This window comes from Diuraphis noxia, unplaced genomic scaffold (genome assembly GCF_037042655.1).
Source record: "Diuraphis noxia isolate RWA-SAM2 unplaced genomic scaffold, SU_Dnox_SAM2 contig0001, whole genome shotgun sequence".
NCBI classification, from domain to species: Eukaryota; Metazoa; Arthropoda; class Insecta; order Hemiptera; family Aphididae; genus Diuraphis; species Diuraphis noxia.
In genome coordinates, this window is record NW_028301711.1 from 54268820 (window position 1) to 54286098 (window position 17279).

Consider the following 17279-nt stretch of genomic DNA (forward strand, 5'->3'; position numbering starts at 1 on the left):
CTCCAGAAATTAAACTGCAAGTATGTCTTGATAATTCACACCTCGTAAGTATATGAATTACCGATACGACGCATTATGTTTAATATTTTATTTTATTTGTACTAAATATGTATTAAGTGCGCAAGTACTTGAATATTTAAGCTCCGTTAGAAGGAATAGAAATCATAGATTTCAGCCCGGGAGTGACCCGCCTGTTTCATTGCTCCAGGACTTAAATCGCATAAACTGCAAGTATGTCTTGATAATTCGCACCTCGAAAGCATATGAATTACTGCACTTACACATGTTGTTAGCGACATTATATAAATAGAGATTTTAAGATGTAGGAATTCATTAGCACAGAGAAATATTAGAAAGGTGTAAATGAAAATAACAGTATATTTTGGATTTAAAGAGTAAAATTAAAATACCAAAGTGAGCTCACACCTGGTGTTTACACAAACGCAATGGTTAGAACTGTTTAAACATCAAAAAAAAGGTTTTAATCGCGGCTCAAAATTATGACAGTGCGTTTGGATGTGGTCGATAGTGATGATGTATGTTGAGTAACGTGGAACGTACACTAGTTATTTTTGTGCCGTGTTTATATAGACAGGTGATTGTTTTATCCCCATTTTTATTGTGGTTGCGTAACGTTTGTCTTTGTTGTCCGTAGTTCGTGGTTCTATTATGTGTGAGTTTGTGTCTTAATTCGCATGTTGTCCTTTATTTTGGGAGTATTCGCATGAAAGGGATATCTAGTTAGGTTAGGCATTTATGCATATTATTGTTGATGGTCTATTACATGATCGTAAATTGGTCATTAATAACCTTTTTATGTGAATGAACACACTGCATCATGATAATGCATGAGTTCATGTTGTGTCGTCGATCTTGCACGTTGTCATTAGTTTGCAGGGATTTTGCACAAATGGGTGTTTTATTGGTCCATTGTGTTGAGAGCTAACACGTTATTATTATTATACTTTGTGTGGTATTTACTATCATGTTACTTGTATGGATGTAGCATGGTGCACATGTGTACTGATGAGCATTATGTTATAGATGTTGTCTTTGGTTTTTTTGGTTTTTTTGGCATCTTTGCATAACGTGTGTTTTCGTTGAGACATGTGTTTGTATGTTGTTGACATTGTTTTATTGTAATTTATGTGGTGTCTGGTGCTTCGCGTGCATGGTGAATGTATTTTTGGTGTGAGTTATGTGTAGTTTGTGTTTAGTGAAGTTTTCTTATGTTATGATTCAGTAACCTTTTCTTGCGCTTACCTAATAATCTATGCATGTAATTGTTGTCCATTACAGAATTGTGCCAATATTTGTAATTATTGAGGAATGTTGGTTGCTTAATATTATTTTATATTGAGTAATAAGTTTTAATCGTGTTTGTGTTCAGACCAGTACAAGCATACCTGGTAAGTTCATTTTACATGTTTATTTAAATAAACTTGGTATTAGTCATATATATTACAAGATTAAGAAAAACGTTTATAAATTATCAATATTATTCACCAACCGCTAAAATAATATAATCGTTGTGATATAAAATATACATTTTTAATTTAATCTTTAAAACCCAAAATTATAATCTAATATTCGTAAGTATTTCATAGCTCCATTTATATCAAAAATTTGGGGATATCATGCGGAATAAAGATCACGTCTGAATTATATATGTTTATATTTTATAAATAAATTAAACATTAAACAATAGTTTGCTATATTAGTTTAATTTGTATTATAAGACAAATATTTAATAGATGTAGTGGTGTAGACGTGTAGTAATATGTTTAAAATAGGTATATATATGCCTACATGGTTATTTATTTTGGCATGGGTAAAATAACTGAAATGCATAGAAAGTATAAAATAAAATGTAATTTCTTAATAAAATCATTGAAATTTAACCATAAGAACATAACTCTACATTTTATTAATAAAAAAGTTTAAGCACTTCTTTCAAAATTCTTAAGATTATTAATTAAAAAGTTTTTCATTTTCATTTGTTTGTTTTCTTGAACTGTTATTTCATTCCCAGACAAATATATAAAATTATGTAGGTATTGTATTTTTTATTAATATCAAAAAAAAACATAAGGTGTAATTTAAATATGATAATTTCATTAATAAGGCATATCAAACAATTCATGTTATACATCTATTGTTTAAAATTATAAGAAAAAACTGAACTGAACGTCATACTTTAAGTTTTTCATGTATTATTACATTTATACATTTTGTATACATTTGTGTTATTTGTACTTATGTAATAATAAAATATGCAATGTTGAAAGACTTTATCCAATTAAAAGAAAAATGTAAAATTAAAAGGATTTTAAATACTACTGATATTCATTAGTTCCCAAATGCATGGTTCATATATCAAACAGTAACGTAAATTAAAGACATCCATTAAGTTACAATCTCATAATTGCAAGTTAAAACAAAGACTAGATCCTGACATTGAGATTGTTTTCACAACACTTGTTGTTCATTACAACGTTACATTCATTAAAACGAACACTAAATTGACAAAATTATACACTTTAACCAAACCTTGTACATATTTAAGTTGGGTAATAACATCATAATGTTTAGTATGATATTCGTATTTTATTTTATTTTCCATATACAAGTACTTTTATCTGTCTCCACTGAAAACTGTCACTAGTAAAGAAAAGTTTATAATAATTTGGAATATAGTATTTTCAAAGAAAAATTTACTGTAGTTGTAGTTTGGTGTAATTGTAACTATGATTGTGTTTCATAACTGTATTAACTATGATAATCAGAGCCATGTGTTTTCAGTGAATATTATCATACAAATACTACAAAATCTAAGTATAATCATTTTAGTTCGTACAGCGAATTCTGTTTGGCCGCATTCATATTTAAAACACAGTGCATACTGCAGATGTTACAAAAACCATAAAAAAAAATTAGATCACAGCAGTGTTCTAATCACTTGCAGACGTTAGTTAATACAAAACAAGTAGTTTCGAACATTCAAATTGAAAAATATTGCACATAAACTAAATTTAATTTAATCTCAGAAAAAAATAAATATATTTTTAGTGCGTATATCATAACATATAAGTATTTAAATTTATTTCAATCTACTGCATAGAAAACAACAAGTGAAACAAAAAAATAGTTATTCAATTCAAAACGATAAATCACAAAAAAAATGTCAACACAAACGAACTGCTTACACAATAAACTGGCCAGTGCGTGCTTAATATGTTTTCTGGTTTTACTTTGGTCGGGTTTACTTAACACTTTTTTTTTCTAGAAACACAATTTAATTATTTGCCAAAAGTTTTCTCGGCTTATTTTTTATATTTCCAACAGATCCAAAAAGTTATTAGTTTTACAATTTCTCTAACTTTTGAAACAATAATTATGGACAGAATTTTTCATTCTAAAAGGTATTCCAATATAAATAATTTAAAAAAGAATGTAGGTATTCTTCTTATTGAGCTGTTTTGTAAAACCGTTTGAAAAAAATTAGAAATTTATTACTTACGTATTCAACCAAAATTAAAATTGTTATATATAAATAAACATTTTTGTGAAGATTATAAAATGTTTCTCTTATTATTGAAACAAGTTATAAGAAAAATAATAATTGGTGAACTTGTTTAATTGGTTATTTCTGATTCAATAAGATTATTATTTATTACCTTTATTTCTGCTCACATGTTATTTATACATGAACAATTTATATTCTCTACCAATTTTAGTTACCTTAAGTTTTAGATCGATAAAGTCAATACTTCAACAAAATCTTTTAATACTATACATACCTACTGAATGGATATGTTTCGATTTTCAAATTCGGTAGTTTTCCCGATGGGAAAGTTAATCTAGTTTATGGATTGGGGAGGTCAAAATTCTCAGTAGTTTTCAAAAGCGCTGGGAAAAGCAATATATATATATATATTAAGGAAAAACGGGAATTTTGACGTAAAATAATTTTTTTTACAAAATCTTTTGAATTGGAAAATTTTGGATTTTAGTGTCACTCTAAAACAAATTACCATAGGTACATGAAATTTCCACTGAATATTTATGTTAGCATTTTCCATACACCATAAAGTTTTCAAAATATTTTGATTTATTTTAAATTGATTACGGACTCTTTCAGTTTTCAAGTTTTTAGTTTTTTTTCTATTTAATATGTCAATCAAATTTTATTAATATGGTAAAAAAGCTCAACAATTTAATACAAGGCTTCTAATTTATTGTTAAAATGATAATTGAAAAATATTAAGAATACATAGGCCCGATTTTTTTTATGAATGCTTAAGGTTAAAATTTATTAAATTGAAAATTAACAAATTATTTAGTTAAAATATCCTAGAGTCTAGGACCTAGACAGACAAACCGTCTCCGGTTTGAATTTTTTTTCGTAAACAATAACATTAGTCATTGAATTCAAATTTAATACCATCCATTACAGTTACCCACTTGGCCACTTGTAACCTTACTGTACAGCAGAGTGACATCCACTTAACCACCTTATTTATTTATATGTTTTCAATCATATGGACATAAGAAATTTTGATCTATATTTTGTAGTAATTAGTAGGTTACTTACTTAAAGTGAAGTAAAAAGGTATCTGCAGTATTATTTATATTTTACAACTATCCCGTTCATGCTTTACACTCATATCGTACTATACGTCTATGGGCTTAGGTAAGAGGCTATATTGCAAGTACTTGTGTATAGATGAAAACTTGAGGAGAAGAGAGTAATACCTCTTAAAAATAATAAATCTATATTTTTTCTCATATCCACTCCAAATATATATTGGGTAAAAAAATCACTAAAACATTGTACTCAATGACGCATGTATTATAATATATCGACTAGAACAATTATGTTCCAAAACCGTTTCTTAAATTTGGCTATTCACAATAATAAAAGGTATTCATTTTAAATTTATTAAAACATTATGAAACTGTATAATTTGAAACTCATTAAATGACGTACAATAATATTTAAAATTTAATTGTATAAAGAACATATTAAGCAACTTAAAAATATATAAACTCAGATAACTTAATTAGAGGGATGTGAAGAATGTTTTCACATGGGCTTATAAAGAAAATATTAGATTAAATTAAACAAAAAACAAAAAATTATCTTAGGTGCACCATTGTGACCTAAAATAATTAGTCTATGTGGCATCTATCTGTATGAAAACATTTTTTGAGTTCCTATAATTTGCATTTATTATATCATGTACTTTTTTTATGCAAACGATGGTCATTAATATAATGGGGTTTAAACCCTTAAATATTCATCACTATAAGATATGTCATGTAGGTACCTATTTACTGCAATCATGTTTCTACTTCTAGTCGGAAAATCCGATTTTGTTTTTATTTTTATATCTTCCATATACGACTTAAACGTTTGCGTGACAAATGCATTTCATGACGTAAAAACGTGATTTATTTTCAAAAATAACTTTGAACTTTTTTCATTTCCGCTTCTGTTTCATAAAAAAGAGGTGATGGCTGTGAAGAACAGTTCCGCAAACTTGTGGAATCGTGTAGATTTTAATAACCATTGATATTCACGATTCTGTGAATTTAATATATACTTACCTATATATATAAATAAATTCCACATAATTTTAAATGCAACGTTGTCATTCCGAATTAAAATCTACACGATTCTGCATATTCGCGGAACTGTTCTTCACAGCCATCACCTCTTTTTTATGAAATGGAAGCGGAAATGAAAAAAATTCAATGTTTTTACGTATTAACCGTATTAGGCATATTTCAAACGACTCTGGTCGAAAAGAGTTATACGAACAGGTAAATTTTCAAAATGCTGACGTCAATATCTAAGGTCGATATACCGGTAATCGTCTTACAGTACTTTTAAATTCAAGATGAAGTTTTAAAACGGAATACCGAAAATATATAGTAGATATTGGTAATATCGAAACATTGATAATAATTTTTGTACCAAAATTAATCAAATATTTTCCTAGGTACTCATGTAATCGGCGAGCGTCATAATCGCTAGAGCAATATTGACAACAATAAGTGTCTTCAATAGATACATAAAAGTCTACATGATAGTCGATAACAATTTTTCTTGTATAATTTAACCTAATATACGATATGGCACACAAGGTTTTTCTATTTTTATTACGCTAAGATTTAATATCATTTCAATAAAATGTAATTCACAAAATATGATTTTTTTTATAATTTACTTATTATGTACACAAACACATTTATAACCACAACATTTTTGAGTCTTAAGTTTGTATGAAATGGGAAAAAATTTGTATGGTAAAAAAATAGAGCCATTTGAGAATTTACCTGTTTGTAAAAACTTTATCAACGGGAGCCATTTGGGAATTAACCTTTTTGAAAGACGGGAACGTTTGAGAAAAACGGGAGTCTAAAGGGGCTACAACCGGCTGATAGTATAAATGTTCAAAAAAGAACAAAATAATAAGATATTAACGAATATACTTACTATAGGTACAGTATATTATTATAATTTATAATATTATGTGACAAACATTTTAGTCGCACAATAATATTTATATAACATGTAATTTAAAATAACCTTCCATTTTTTTTGCTATGTAAAGTATATATTATTGTAAATTTGTAAGCATAATTTAAGATACGTGTGTATTTTTATTGAATTTACACAAATTTACATTTCAACACTGCTATGCCCTGACCTGTTAAGTATGATTAGCAACCGCCAGGAACAGAAACTTTCGAACATTTGAATGAAAATTCCTCTGCGGTTAAATGAAATAGAACAATTCAATGGCTAAATTTGAATACAATGCGTATTTTAAAATTTAATTTCAAACAAATAATATTTTTTTGTCAGGAAATATAAATGTATTATATTTAAGGAAATGATCAAATATCACACTTCAAGAGTAAACATAATATATTATCCCCTTTAAAATTTAACTTTGAATTAGATTAAAAATTAGTAAGTCTAGATTATTTTTATGCAAATGGATTATTAATTTAGGTACAACAAATAAAAATATTTGCAATATAATAATATAACCTTAAAATTATTTGGCCTTTATCTCTGTATTATAAAATTTAATAATACTATAAAAAAATGTCTTTGTTTATTTTATCCATTAAAATTAAAATTCTGAATACCACATTAAAACTTAAAGTTATACAAACAAGCTCTTAGATAGGTATGTATTTATAAAATAATATAATATTTTATTCATATATAAATTCGTATTTATGGATATCACACTCACTTATTTTCCGTTATATTGTAACGAAATAAAAATTGTAAGAAGTTTAAAAATACTATTCATATCACATATTAATTAATAAGATAAATGGGTAGTAAATATGATTTTAATTATTTGTTTTTTCATTGACAAATGTATAGTATCTTTTTTACAGTGTACACCAAATTCAGGTATTAATATATATTTTTACATAACAACCGAAGGGACTTTATAAGAGATAATTGTTTGCAGAATATTTATTATATTCACACTATCATTTAATTCTAACTTTATTCATTATATTGAGACTTTTTACATACTATTGAAAATTATGTTATTTTTCAAAATCATTGTGGTAAAATATTATATTTTCACTAATATAATACAATTTAATGGTATTAGATAAAATGATTCTGGAAAATACTAGGAGATCACGAATGACAATGACATAAGTGACATTGAAAAATGATTGCATACCAAAATTCAATTTGCAATCGCAATAATAATGGGAAGAACGTATAAAACGACTATAACTCCGATTTGTGTGGTAGTATGTCCCAGAGGACAACCCTTAAGGGAAAGGTGGGAAGTATCATAGTGGGTGGAACTGCAGAGGGAATAACATTTCAACAAAACGCGAATCGGTCAAAAACAGGAAGTGAACTTCCGGTTTTGAAGGCGTCCGGAGTCCGTTGTTGGACTATGAAATAATAAATCTTCTAAGGGTAAAACAAACTCATCCTCGAGTCAGGAAGTACGCGGTGTCGCGTTGAAATGATATGAGTATAGGACATAAAATGTATAATGCAATAACCACACGACTTTTTTAATTTTAAATTCTGAGCAACGCGATGAATATATAGGTCTTACGATGATATATGTTTTTTTTGTCTATCGTTACATTTTGGAACAGTAGTCAGTAAAAACCGTTTAGTCTTATACTTTTAGGGTGATTCCTGGCATAAAATTGGATGTAAATAGTTGGTACGTTTTATTTTTGTTTGTGTGTTTGAAGCGGTGGAATGCTGGTTGATCAATATTAACTACGTTTTTAGCAGAAATAATTTTTAAAAGATGTCTAGAGATACCTATTTATTGGCATGAAATTTTCATTTTCATTTGCATAATTATTTTTAATTAAAGCTGATACCTAAAACATTTTTCAAGTAAAAATGTTAGAAAATGTAATGCAAGGTTCCTCAAAGCATGTTCTTTAGAAGTTCAATGAAAAATTTTTTTCATAGATTATGGATGTTCAAATGTTTTCTAATTTGGATAGTAATTATACTATGATGATTTTAGTTATTTTCCAATTATTTATAAAATATTCCTTTTCCTTAAAACTTACATAATATTGTATGATCATTTTTTCATATTTCACAACTTTTCGTTTAAATATTTAGTCTAGTTTAAGACAACCATTCTACGCTACATTGCTATTGACAATAATCAATGTTATAGATAATAAAATAATATAGAACAAATATTTTTGGAAAAAATAGATTACCGCACTAAATACTACTATTAGAGAAATACATTCATTGTGGTTATTTATAAATATATATATATATATTTTATTGTGTAAAAATATTTTTTTTTAATTCAAGTTCAAGCTCCACGAAAGAACCATTGCTTTTTATATTATATAGCATGAATCTAAACATCTAGTATTTTCTTAGAAATAGTCAATAGAGGCTAATAATTATAATATATTTTCTACTAATCATGAAAATAAACATTTTTGTATCTTATTATTTCAAAGACATAGAATAACAGTAGATTAAAATTTGTTTTCACCACACATTTAGCAACATTCATGTTCTATCAAATAATTACTATTAACTGCAGAAATATGAAGACCGTTAACAATTCATTTCAAAAAAAGTCAAATTATATGATACACACATCATAACGTAAAATTTAAACAGCTAAATACCATATCCTATTGATATTATAATTATTATTTTCTGTGTTTTATTGCACTATACTTAAACAACAATTAAAGGTAAATAAATTCTATGAAAATCGTGTTAACGATTATATAACCTAGATTTTAAATTGAAAAACTAGGTATTAAGCATGGTTTTTTTAATGTAAAATCGTCAGAGTCAAAATTTGTATTTTTGAATATAATGTTTATAATTATACTAATATATAATTAACATAATTAATAATTAATATAATTAATAAATTTTATCAATCACGTAACACCATACATGTATAATGTAATAAACAATTTTTTTTTTAAAAGCCAAACATTTTTAATAAATATTGAATAACAAATTAACAATTATAAAAATTAAAAACCATATATTAACACTATTCAAGTACCCTGTTTTTAATATTTTATATTATAGGTATTTACTATTTCTATTATTTCCGATTTCTTTTAATTTTTTTTTTTTACAGCAAAAAAAAAGAATCTTGAATTTATATTTATACATGATATATTAATTAAAACTTAAAACCAACTTAATTCTAAAGCTTTTTAAAACTTTTATTAATTTTTCAGACAACCACTGTTTTGAATAACATAGATAAATAATAAAAAAAATTCAAACATTAATCTATTATATTTTTAAATTTAAATTATACTAATTTCTTACTAAACTATTATAAGCTTGAAAAAAATGTATAATATTATAATACAGTGGTTCAGTTGCACACTGATGTGTCTTAAAAATTATCTTATTATGTATGTCACAAACTTTAGATCGTTTTTTAAAAATAGTTATATTTAGTGAAAATCTAAGCAATACCTACCTAAGTAACAATAATTTTGTTTATCCAATTTGAGAAAATATCATATATGGTTTAGAACATGTGCCGCGTTGTTAAAATATTTAAGTTAGATTTATGACATATTTTTAACGAATTTTCTAATAACATAAGTACATATTAATGTATTGAATGTATGAAGAAGAAATAAAAATATTAAATGTTTGAAAATACATACAACATAACTATAAAATGCGTATACCGTACTCACTCCGCACAATGAACCGAAATCATAAAAATGACAAAATCGTAATTTTTTTATATAAAACATACATACATAGTTGAAAATTGGAATATACTGTTGACCTATAAAATAAATGTAAGTTGAAACAAAGAATTTAAAAAAAAAAAATCAATTTATTTTTTAAAAATCTTTTGTGACAGTTACCTACTTGTGTTTTTATTTTAGCTGAATTTTATAAATTCGTTTTGTTAAAATATAATGTTAATAGACTTTATTTTATAATGAAGATTTTTTTAAATGTGTAAAGGTCTTAAGAAATTGTTGTTTTATGTTTGAACAACTTGGACTTTTTCCAAATGTAGACACATTTACTACATTACAAATGTAATTGTTTTTGTTTTCCTTGTTTAACTATGATATATTATTTACATGAAAACACAACAAAATGTTTATACGAACAATAACACATATGATAAAAAAATTATCTGCTTCAAATTTGAAAGCTAAAATGGACAACTTTTTCTTGTACAATGGTTAGATAAGTAAATTTGATATTTGATTCTATTTATTGAGACCATAAGTCACAATCGTCAGATATTTATGTTACAAATTTTAATAAAATATTAAAGATACATTTTTTATAAATATTTATCAATTTTAAATACTTAATAGGACGCTAACGCATATTTGTTGTCTCCGTCTTACAAAAAGTGCATAACATAGAAAATTTACACTCAGCAGATCACGTTTAGCTCCGTTAATTTAAAAATTAGAATGAATCGACCTATTATGAAACTTGATGTTAGGGACATTATCTGTGTTTGTATGTGGGTTTTATACGATAGTTAAATTTTAGAGCAAATTATGCGTATATAAAAAGAGTAAATTAAAAATGCTCATAACTAAGTAATCGCAAAAAACCCAGAAATACAGAAAATGTTCTAACCATCAAGTTTCATAATAGATCAATTTTCTCTCATTTTTAAGCTAACGGAATTAATCGTAAATTTACTATGTATATTACGCACTTGTAAGACGGAGGCAACAAATATGTGCATGGCGTCCTCTTAACTTCAATTAATTATAGTTCGACACTATAATCTGAATTAAACATAACAAAATAATAAAAACAAGCATCTACTAAAGCTATTCAAATTTAAACTATGGATAAACAGCTTGACTAATAAGATTTAGATTTCAATGAGAAGTGTTTCTCTTGGATGCTGAATTTTGATGGTAAAAATTAGGTCATGTTTCGATTTAGAACCATATCAATTTTCTACAAAACCGTCTACTCAAACAATTAAAACAAAAAACAATTTGATTTTTAAAAAAGGTGTTTGACGCAGAACATTAAAAACATCGCACTAATTTAAAGTATTTAAAAGTATGATGTTCCGTTTAGTATGATACATATACCTACGTAAAAGTTCCAGTAATCAGAATTTAAATGAATTAGAGTAAGATCCCTGGTGGAACAACTTAAATATTTAGTTAATTTCGAACATATATGAACACGATATAATTAGGAAATTGAAAACCGTTAAAAATTGTTATTTGACTACGATGATCCGTTAGTTTATATTATAAACATGTGCTCTTAATGTCAATAATAATTATTTACATTTTAAGAACCAGTCTCTTAAATTTTACTACTTATTTATATAAGATATAGGTATATGATATTAATAATAGTAGGTATGTACCTACACTTATTTTTTTTAAATTTAACGACGTTCTCGTATTTATTGATAGGTAATAAATTTTTATAATAAGTATTGCTTATATTAAAATGTAATAGCTTGTATACAAATGTTTGTTTATTATGTCCCTTTAATGAAGAAAGTGATGGTTAATTATTTATTTTCTAAAATACATATTATATACCACACAACACGAAGAAGATTTACTTTTTTTACCAGAAAGAATTTTTAGTACCTACTCGCACACAACAAAAAAAATAAGTAAATAAAACGTCAATATATTTTATGTTTAGATCAACAAAGTTTCCAATTAAGATTTAATACACATACTATATCAATATATTTATGATATGGAATACTTAGTTTCATAGTTACACAAATTAAAACATTAAAATATGTAAAAATAAAACAACTTAAAATAATTGTGTTTTATCTGTGTAATTTTGGATTCCATGCAACAAACAATTTGAATTCTAATGAAACATTTTATATTAACTAACATTACTACTAATAAGAAATTTGCTATATTTTAAAATTGTTAGTTATATTATATGATTTCACAGTACACAATATTATTTCTTAGAATAAGCAAAAGGTTCACTGTTTATTTTATTTTTGTTTATTAACTTATAAAAAAATATATCATAGCTAGTGATTAAAGTAGGATGCCAATACGTCCCGTTTAAGACGGGGTTATTCCTTTTTTGATCATCGTGTCCCATTGTCCCGACAAACATTAAACGGGATGCTTTTGATCCCATTTTTTTTAAATGGTCCCGTTTTAACCCGTTATCTCGATTTCATTATATTATATGTGTAAAAAAAAATTGATCGAATAAATAAATACAAAACAATAACAATATAATATAGAACTATTTTTTAAAATTTGAAGTTTGAAAGTTATTAAATATAATAGTTTTCGTGGAACGATAATGTTGATTGTGATGAATTGTAATTTAGAAAATTATGAATAATTCAACATCAATCCAAAATGAGTAAGAATACTTTGTTAATACTTTGTAAATAAATATAATTATTTATATATACATACATATATATATATATATATATATATTAATACTTTATAACAAAACAAATTTTTCTCAGCTCACAACAAAAACTAATTCAAACAATACGTGTTTTATTAAAATATTAAAGTTATTCAACATTATTTAAATTGTAAAATATAAAATATATTAAAAAATTATCTGGTTTTTTTTAAAGTATAATCCACCTACCTAGAACTATTTGTCCCGTTTTAGATTCTGAACGAAGTGATGAATGTATTGATTGTACAATGATGTGTGTTTTTTTTTTGTTTTTTTTTTTTTTTGTGTCTGTGTACAGCATAACTAGTCGAAATAATGCTTCGATTTCAAACTTTGGGGGTGGTTTCCGATGTAAAAGTGAAGATCCTTGGTGCATTATACAGGTCAAAAGTAACAAAAGTAAACATTTTCCAATAGTTTTCAAAAAATCAAGAAAAACAAAAAAAAATTACATAAAAACGGGAATTTTTACGCAAAATCAGTTTTCATAAAAAAATTTTTTTTTAGATCTAAGATTTGAAAATTAAATACAAGGCTCCTAACACTTTGTGACAATAGCAGTTGAAAAATATTAAAAATACATAGGCACAATTTTTTTGTATAAGTATTTAAAGTTCAAATTTTGACTAAATACATAAAAATCACGAATATTCGCAAATTATTTTAAGCTAGAAATCCATAAAAAATTTTCTTTTTAAATCTAAGATTTGAAAATTTTTAATAATCTATAATATATCCTAGACAAATAAATCGTCTCCGTTCAGAATCGTTTTTCGTATACAATGATACCTATCGTTGCATTCAAATTTAACCTACCCTAGTCAGAGGTCCACCCCACCCCCTAATGTACAGCAGAGCGACATACACTTACCTACCCGCTTTTTTTTAAATATATATATTTAAAAATGGTCACCCTAGTTTTAAATATAAAATATTTCATTTGAAACATTTCACCATGCAATGAAATATTTCACTAAAACGTCAAACATTGATATTTTTGCTAATACAAATATTAATGATGGTTATTTAGAATTAACCTAACCAAAGAAAACCATCACTAATGAGTATAGTTAGGGCCCGTATTACAATAGTTGAACTCAGGTTAAACCTCCGAATTCGGCCGGAAAAATCAGTGGTTCAAGCGTAACCGAGGTTTAAACTATGATTGTAAAACAGGCCCTAAGTGATTATTTTCCCTAATGTTATAAAACTGTGAAGGTAAATTATGACAATTATATAAAAAATAATATTTCATGAAATTTTTAATAATTTTAAATTTCATGAAATTTTAAAATACTAATTATAGCTATATTAATTCATATTATTACAATATTAATTATATTTTGAGTCTATCGTGCACAGTAACCTATTTGTGAAAATGTATAGCTGAATGTCAATTATGTAGGTAGGCTAATACAATACGATGTATTATGTTTGATTATATTCAATACAAACAATACAAATTTTAGTTAGGTAATAATAAAATGTATTGGAATAAAATAACCTTATGCTTGTATAAATTGTATAACATGCCTTTAGTGTTTATGTAAACTTCAGATAAAAAATAAAATAAAATATATTCACGAATCACGAGTAGCATCAGAATTTTGTTGCTTATTAATTACCGTGTATTATTAATGATAATAACTTTTTAAAAATATGAGCCAAAATTGTTTAAACTAAGAGATTATTTCAAGTGTTTTATATACTATTTTAGTTTTATACACGGGTCAAATATTTTACAACTTATTCTTAAAGTCGAAATATACACCTTCCAGGACTGCGCGATTATTTTTTTCTTCAATAATCGATTATTTTTAAAATTGTGGGGTATAATCGAATAATCGAATATCCTCAAAGTATAGTACGATTATTAATTGTACGACGAATAGTCGAATAATCGAATACTCGAATAATCGATTAATCGAATAATCTTACTTATACTACACAATATATTATAGTGTTCTAATAATAATAATAATATACTAATTTTAGTAATCAAATAAATAGTCTAGTTTAAACGATTTATTCATAAAAACATAAAATAAACTAATACAACAAATATGAACTGCCGTTTACCTTAAGGGTCAGTCTTAATCTTGAAGTTATATTAAAATAAAATAATATTTAAATTTAAAACACTGGTTTAGCTATATAGTCCTTATTCATAGTTAATTTAAAAATAGATAACCCTCGGCAGCAAGGCCATTAGGAAGATATATATTATTATAATTATATATTGTTATATTTAACTGAAATGCCTATTAATTTTTTTGTTTTGAAATGTTATGTTGGTTATTCGATTATATTCGAATATTAATCGAATAATCGGTTAATCGGTTATTCGATTATTTATTCTTCGTTAAAAATAATCGATTAATCGAATAATCGATTACTAATACCTACATTATAAAATAATGTTAATAATATGAAATGTAATATTTAGTATATTTTAAATATTAAGACCAACGAATGTTTAAAGCATGTAAAAAATATTTTACAATGAATGTTTGTTTCACATAATCTCATTTTTAGCTTATTAAAAAAAAAAGTTATAAACGTTGAGGTCTAGAAAACAAGCACTAATTTCCAATAGTTTCTAACTACAATACGTACAATTTATAAGATAAACAAATAAGACTTAGTGTAGTTTATTCAATTTCTATCCTTTTTGCACCATTTTAAATATGTAAATTGCAATACATCATTAATTTTAACTATATTATCGTTTAGATTGTATTTAAAAAAAAAACAGCACTTTATATTTTTTCTTATCATTATAGTTGTATGTTTTGTAATATGAATAAATGAGATTCCAATTTGAATCCGTATTTTATCTACATATGGATATGGAGCTATGTAGATATGTGTCGTCATTTTACAATAAATTATTCAGCTGATTGAAGCTGCAGTAAGATATTATAAGAAATAAATTATTTAAAATTTGCAAAAATATTGGTTATATTTGTTTTTTAAAAATTAAAAATTCTCAGTGGAATATGGTATACTTTTAAAAGAGATAACTGATAAATACAGAGTATACTGTTGCGCAGTAGCGTTACGAAGGACTATATTTGAGGCACGTGCCTCAGTTTGAGGGGTGGTGGGTGTTCTCAAAGATCATCTGATGTGTTACAAAAAGCATTTTTATTTAAATGAATGAATATATGTTATCTTAAAAAAAAATTAAATGTTTTTTTGTGATGGGTGGGATGGGTGGTGGCCGGTGGGTCTAACGATATAACTGTGCCTCATAACTTAATGAAGTTCGCCATGCCACTGCATTGTTGCGCACTCATATTATAGTTACATTGGTTCTCTCACATCATAATAAGTTTTCTTTTGATAGTTCCAATACCAACTCGAAACTATTGATATTGTCTGACAAAATGGAGTATTCAAACTACTAATAAGATTCAATATTCAATTATTAAATTTGCCTACCTAAAAGTTTAAAATCTCTTAAATTTTATTTAAAAATTCCAAAAATCTCAAAATATTTTAATTTGTATGTAAATAATGTTAATTTAAAATAATATGGAATTTCATTTATTGATGGACACAATAATCAAATTGAATAATTGCTTTAATTCATTATTTATTTCGGTAACTGAGTTTTACTCGAGGTTTTACTTTCCAAATAACTCATGTTAAGTTTAAATAATTATAAAAATATAAACTTTAAGTGAGTAAAATTTATAATAACTAATAAGCTAATATTTTTTTATTTAAAATCATTGCTTTTCAAAAAATTACAAATTATATTTTAGAAAACTTTATTAAGAGGACGTGATACTCGCAAGTATTGTCTCCGTCTTGCGAGTACATAACATAAAAAATTCTACACTTAGCAGTTCATGTATAACTCCGCCATTTTGAAAATTAGAATAAATTTACTCTCATAAAATTTAAAGATTAGAGTATTATTTAGACGACCTCATGATGGGTTTTTTACTGTATTTTAATTTTAAAAGGAATTATAAGTATTTTAAGATATAAAAAAAAATTAGAATTAAGGTCAATTCACTCCAATTTTTAAAGTAACGTAGTTTAACGTGATCAGCTGCAGAGCGTAGAGTTTACTATGTTACGCACTTTTAAGACGGAGACAACACATACCTACTGGTATCACGTCTTCGTAACTATCGTTTTAATATTTAATATTGTAATAGTCAAGATATGCACTGAATACATAGTATAAGTACTGATCAATTGAATTATATAGTAACATTGATTACTTAAAAGACGATATATTTTCAAAACTGTTTATTTTGAATTGGATATTAAATTAAAAATTTATACGAAATTATAACTT

The 17279-nt window shown here is 25.5% G+C and overlaps 1 protein-coding gene and 1 long non-coding RNA gene across 2 annotated transcripts in view; one reads left to right on the top strand and one right to left on the bottom strand.

The window, feature by feature from the left end:
* Positions 1–17279, bottom strand: part of LOC107162210 (uncharacterized) — a 428784-nt gene that overhangs the window by 410967 nt on the left and 538 nt on the right. The gene's annotated exons all lie outside the window — the stretch shown is intronic.
* Positions 514–7441, top strand: LOC149060908 (uncharacterized). Its single transcript, XR_016191905.1, has 3 exons — positions 514–595; positions 1391–1409; positions 7426–7441. It is a non-coding gene; the product is annotated as an uncharacterized LOC149060908 (long non-coding RNA).